Here is a 6,839-nt window from a genome sequence, read left to right on the forward strand (position 1 = left end):
CCTATACAGGTCTCTATGAGTTGAAACCGACTCCACGGCACTTAACATTTGCTGAGCACCGCTGGTGTGGCGCTGTGGGTTAATGTGCCAGACTGCAAAGCTGCTTGAACTGCAAAGTCGGAGGTTTAAGCTCACCAGCTGCTCCTTGGAAACCCTATACAGGGTCACTATGGGTCAGAACCGACTCGACGGCACTTAACAACAACAACCCACCATGTGCCACGTGCTTTCATAGGTGCTGAGCAGCAGCACAGAACAAATTTTTTTTTTAACTCCTGAAGAGTTGGATTTCTAAACCAGGCTATGACGTGGGGCCTGCAAGTCCATAAAATGCTGTTCAGCATATATTCGAATTGCTGTCCTTTATTATTTTTAAAAGCAAAAAATATTTGTAATGGCTTTCAGTCATTATTTTCACATAAATTATTATAAGGATGATATTTTAATATATCTTGATTTAAAAAAAAAAAAAAGAAAGAAAAAGGAAAGGAGGTTCCTCAGACTTACTTTAGAAATTACCACTTAAAGAACAGTTTATTTTCTTCCCAAAACACCAGGATTATATTTCAGGGAGTTGCTGCTAGGTGAATTGTGATACTTAGGACTTTCAGGGCAACTGACATGAAAAATCCAACCAACTACTTCATTGCTCTTAAAACTTCTACTGTTAAAACTTCGTATGTTAATGCACTTAAAAATATTGAGACAAGGCTTTGGGAACTTTATTATCAGTTACAATTTATCATTTATTTCTTTAATCTCAACTGTTTTTAACTATTACTTTGCTCACTCCTGGGTTTACGGTCTTATCCCCATGGTTAGAACGATTTGTCCACTACTATCAGGCCTTGGATTCTAAGTCCTTGCTCTGATATCAGAGCTCTCACCTCCCTGTTTACAGTTTCAAAGAGACAAGAGAGGTTAGGAATCCTAGAGGTGGATTTTGATCAGCCTGTGAGAGGCAGGGGAAAAGGCAGATTTCAGCTTTCTGATTTCCCAAAGTCAGAGCGTAACAGTCAGTCTTACACCCCAGATTTCTAGTAATTTCTCCAGGTAGGCAAGAAGGTTACTGTTAACGAGGTGTAGAGTCCAAGGAAACTGGTAATTTAACTAGTCTAAATTACATCATTCCACGTATCAAAAAAGTGTTTTTGAAATAGAAGAAAGGTGACCTATGTCTTTGTGTAGGTTTTATAACTTTATTGATTGACCAGAAATATCACAGCAGTCCTCGGAGACCCCGTACTGGGTTGTTGTGAACTGGAACTGACTGAATGGCACTTAACAACAGTAACACAGTGATGACGGGGCTGTTCCACCCTCCAAACTGCTCAGTGTTCTCATGGCTGAAGTCAGCAGCTCGCCAAGTCATCTACTAATGAATAAACTATGGCTTCCAGTAGGCTACTGTTAGTTAAATACAAAGCTAGGAAACATACTTTTAATTAATTAACCTCCTCTCTGAATCTTATTAGTGGAATAAATAAATGTGTCTTTATTGGGAAACATTAAGATCGTCCTCTGACTTACAATCTGTTTCCAACACAGGACTGGAAGTCCAGTGCAGAATTATCTAAACTGACATCAGCCTTTCCAATTGGCCCACCCGGTGCTTCTTCAGATAGTTCCATAATCAATACCAGACTTAGAAAGATATATATATATATATATATATATATATATATATATATTTAAGTACTCTCTATTCTCTGGTAGCGTAGTGGTTACGAATCGGCCTGCGAACCTTAAGGTCAGCGGTTCGAAACTACCAGCCGCTCCGTGGGAGAAAGATGAGGCTTTCTACTCCCGTAAAGATTTACACCCTCGGAAACCCTGTACAGGGTCGCTATGGGTCGGAACTGACTCGACGGCACTTAACAACAACAAAAAATTCTCACCATACATTTATTTTTCCTGTTTTGTAATAAAATTTGGGGAAAAGCAATGGTGGTAGAGAGCATTCTTTTTTAAATTATCTAGAGATTAGACACAGAACAAGAGGCTAAGAAAAAAACAAAAAACCCCACTAAGGTCAACAGGATTTAACCTAATACTGTGCTTAATGTCACAAAGCCAGTTAGTGGCAAATGATGACTAAAGTTTCTTAATCCTGGTTCAGCGATCTTTACTCTACAAAGAAGAAAGCATTGAAAGGTTTCAGAAATAACTAGGCACTGTGGTCACCATCATCCTATTTTTAGCTTTTCGGTTATTGTTGTGACATTACTATGCATAACTCACGTGTTGTGGCTATATGTTACATACATATTTAATCATCACAACATTATCTTTTAATGTTACCAGCTTTAACCTATGCTCCCATTTCTAACTTTGGTTTGGAAAGTACAAAACCAAAAGATAAAAATTCGACCATTCTATATACATAGAAAATTGGGGAAGACAGTGTTCATATTATTCATTCTGAGGTATTTTCAAAACTTCTGTTTAAGGAATTATCCATTAAAAAACTCAGTTCCAACCCATAGTGACCTTGTATAGGGTTTCCAAGAAGTGGCTGGTGGGTTTGAATTGCTGACCAACCTCGCAGTCCAGTGCTTACCCTATACAGCACACCCGGACTTTTAAAAGGAAAGAAAAGAAATAAATGACCTATTTATATATGCTCCTAATAATGCCTGTAAAACAAACACAAGCCGACATTGCCAAGACTATCCTTAACATGAACATTTAAGACTTTGAGTTGAAAAATATCAAACTTCTAAAGGACCACATCACATCATGGTATCTGAGCACTGGAAGAAGGGCTGGACAGAGCTTTGATCATCCAGTGTTCCATATTGCTCATGCTGGCCACAGTCTGGATTTCTAATATCTCAGAAGCTCTATGTCAAAAAGTTCTTGGAAACAGCCCATGAACTTTTTGATGCTCCCTCATATTTGGTCCCAAATAGACCTAGAACCAAAGTCACATATATAATTAAAAAAAAAAAAAAAAAATCCAGTGATGCTTACTTTTGGCCTTCTCATACCCAGTGGATTTAAAAATAATCCAAGCAGGATACCTGAGTCATAATAATGTCTACATCTGGCTGGATGTATTACCTAATTGTTGTTCAAGTGTTGTCAAGTCAGTTCTGACTCATAGAGATACTGTCTAGCGTTTCCTAGGAGCGGATGGTGGGTCTGAACCAATGACCTTGTGGTCTAGGGCATTATCTGCCAGAGCAGAATATGAAAACAAATCTTGTCCATATTCAAAGGTCCTGGTGGGACCTGTAGGATAAGCATTGAACTGTTAACCTAAAAGTTGGTGGGGTTCAAACGTACCAGGTGCTCCTTGGAAAACCTATACAAGGTCACGATGAGTTGGAACGAACTCAATGGCACTTAACAGCAACATGAAGGGGAGTATGAACTCTTGAACATTTTTCCTAAGTGGAACTATATGAACTGTGTTAAAGGTACATTCTCATCCATCAGGTGACATTCTCTCATTAACATCCCTCAAATATTGATCATATTACGGATGAGTTCTATGGCTATATATATACAAAAATAGACTGATGTATAACTTAATCACAGGGAATTAAAACTCTCAGTCTTCTATAACCAACTAAATTAAACAGACTTTAAATTTAGGCTATAGTCCAAACTAATTCCTGTTTGGCACACCCTTATTTGTTTTTTGTACATACCAAACTTCCTTGAAAACACAAAAGAACTCCTTCCTGCCTCTTAGTCAGAAATCACCAGTGTGACTTGTGGTGGGCTGAGGTTTGAACCGCTGGGGAAATCCAGCTGTCTCTCAAGCTTTAGAAGTCAGTTGTGTTGAGTTGATTCTAACTTTTGACAACCGCATGTGTCAGAGTAGAACTGTGCCCCGTGAGGTTTTCAAAGGCTGGTTTTTCACAAGGAGATCACCAGACCTTTCTTCTGGGTGGACTCACCCTACCACACTCTCGATGAGCATTAACCATTTTCATTACTAGCACAGGGTGGTAGAAGGCAAAGTCCTAGTCCATAAACGACTTCGTGGTGTCGCAGTGTAACCTCACTGAAAAGTTTACACAACACCAATATATAATCTGCTGCCTATTGTGGGATAACTTGGAACAGCAATAAAATTAGGTACCACACTGCTACCATTCTTAGCTAGAATATTATCCAATCACTTTTGAATATCACTCCAAACAGCTGTATTTATGAAGAAAATGTTTTCCTTTTTTAGCAGATCTGCACACAAAGGTATGATTAAATAAACTCAGGAGCATCATTTTAGACCTCTTTATTACTCAAGATGGTCTAGGATGTTACTATGATGTACTTTGAGAGATATATTGTACAATATATAAGAGGAACTTTAAAAAGCTTGTGGACCAATGGATGAAAACATACTGGAATTTTTCCACATTTTGAAGCTTCCTTGTACATATATACAACAGACAACTCAAACCAACCAAATGACAATTCAAGGAGAGGTAAGGAGATGGGAGGGGAGGAGGCTCTCAGGAAATCAGCTGTAACAAATTAGAGTTTCTGAATAAATACAACTCTGAGAATCCCAAGAGAAAATATACACACAGATTAGAGGTCCCTCTGGTAAATGCAAGGAGCTCTGGTGGCGTAGCAGTTACGAATCGGGCTGCTAACCTCAGGGTCAGCAGTTCGAGACTGCCAGCTGTTCCACAAGAGAAAGATGAGGCTTTCTGCTCCTGTAAAGATTTACAGCTTCAGAAACCCTGTACAGGGTCGCTATGAGTCAGAACCGCCTCCCCGGCACATAACCACCACCACTGGTAACTGCGGGCACATAGTTGGCTTTAGGCTGTTTGCTCTGCTGCCTCCATTGGTGCACAGTTCATGTGAAGGAACATGTAGGCTGGGTTTTCTGCTAACATTCAAGCATCAGAACAACAGCAAAAGTCCTGGTAGGAATGCAGTGGATTTGTTTACACCCACTCCTCAGCTCTGGTAGCATAGAGGTTACGAATCGGGCTGCTAACCTCAAGGTCAGCAGTTCGAAACTACCAGTTGTTCCGTGGGAGAATGATGAAGCTTTCTACTCCCGTAAAGATTTGCAGCCTCGGAAACCCTGTGCAGGGTCACTATGAGTCGGAACAGACTCCACAGTACTTAACAACAACTCCTCAGTGATAATATAGTCAGGTCCGAAGACCAGATCATTAAGCAGAAATCAGCATTATGCAAGAGGCAGTATGACCACATCAGACCACAAAATGGATGATGACTAAATCATTACACACTGCCAAGTCACCGAGAATCATGGCCCAGCCAAACTGACACATAAACTTAACCATCACAGCCAGTGTTGCTCTCGCCTCAAACCTTGGCCTTTGTTACCAAGAATATACGTTACCGATGCCAAAACAGACAGCTTTTTCTTATTACCAGGCTTCCATACAGTTTTAGGGGGCAGGTATACTGGGCCCAACAGGGTCACTTAGGAGCCTTGGAAACTGGATGAGACAGTTGTTAAATGTGAAGAAGGTCTATTTTCTATCTAATAGTCAAGCCCGGAAATATAATAAGGCTCAGCATATGCAAGGATAAAATGTCACCTTTATTATTATCCTAAATGTGCATTGGCAAGTGATGTTCACATGTATTATATACTGATACCTAGCTAAGGAGCTCTGGTAGCGTAGTGGTTACGAATTGGGCTGTGAACCGCAAGGTCAGCAGTTCGAAACTACCAGCTGTTCCATGGGAGAAAGATGAGGCTTTCTGCTCCTGTAAAGATTTACAGCCTTGGAAACCCTGTACAGGGTCACTATGAGTCGGAACCGACTCCACAGCACACAGCCATCACCAGCTAAGGAAGGCAAAAAAATGCGCATAACTTTTACAACTGGAAAAACTTTGTATACACTGTGAACCAAGCTTCCTCATTGAATGAAACCATTTTTAAACATGTAAGAAATATTTAGACATTTGTCCTGTGTCAGTTCCTAAACATAGCCCAAACATCTGGCATTGGGAAAGAGGTTTAAAAAAGCTGAGTGCTGTTTTTGTTTTAAAAAAAGAACTATTATAAAGTTGTACAATTCTGCATGTTCTCTACAAAAAGATTAAAAATCATGAAAAGAAAAAGTTATTAGCAATCCCATCAACCTAGAACTACAGATATTGTGGTGCAGACACACCTCAGAGGCACTGCAGACTTAGTTCCAGACCACCATAACGAAGCTGGTTGTAGCACGAGTACCACACAGGTGCTGGCTTTCCAGTACCCTACACAGTGATGTTCACACTACACTGTAATCTACCAATGTGCAATAAAAAATGGCCTCCAATCAAAACTACATTGCTAAAAATGGGAAAGAAACAGAATGGAAAGAGTGAAAAAGTCGAAGAAGCAGAACCCAAAGAATGTGTGGTAGAAAAAGTGCTGGACCCATGTGTAGTTCACGGGAAGGTGGAGTATTTCCTGAAGAGGAAGGGATTTACAGATCCTGATACTACTTGGGAACCCGAAGAAAACTTAGATTGTCCAGAATTAATTGAGGCATTCCTGAATTCTCAAAAAGCTGGGAAAGAAAAAGATGGCATAAAAAAGAAATCTTTATTTGACAGTGAATCTGATGACAGCAAATCAAAGAAAAAAAGAGAAGCTGATGACAAACCCAGGGGCTTTGCCAGAGGTCTTGATCCTGAGCGAATAATTGGTATCACAGACAGCAGTAGAAAATTAATGTTTCTCATGAAATGGAAGGATTCAGATGAGGCAGACTTGGTGCTGGCAAAAGAGGCAAACATGAAATGCCCTTAAATTGTAATTGTGTTTTATGAAGAGAGACTAACTTGGCATTCTTGTCCAGATCAATAATTGCTTGCATTGCTTTTTTTTTTTTTTTTTT

At 39.8% G+C, this 6,839-nt stretch overlaps 1 protein-coding gene and 1 pseudogene across 1 annotated transcript in view; one reads left to right on the forward strand and one right to left on the reverse strand.

Annotated features, from left to right (window-relative positions):
* The window catches only part of PPA1 (pyrophosphatase (inorganic) 1), a 31,588-nt gene that overhangs the window by 17,322 nt on the left and 7,427 nt on the right, over window positions 1–6,839 (reverse strand). The gene's annotated exons all lie outside the window — the stretch shown is intronic.
* Window positions 6,284–6,808, forward strand: LOC102820714 (annotated as a pseudogene).

This window comes from Chrysochloris asiatica, unplaced genomic scaffold (genome assembly GCF_000296735.1).
Source record: "Chrysochloris asiatica unplaced genomic scaffold, ChrAsi1.0 scaffold00020, whole genome shotgun sequence".
Lineage (NCBI taxonomy): Eukaryota > Metazoa > Chordata > Mammalia > Afrosoricida > Chrysochloridae > Chrysochloris > Chrysochloris asiatica.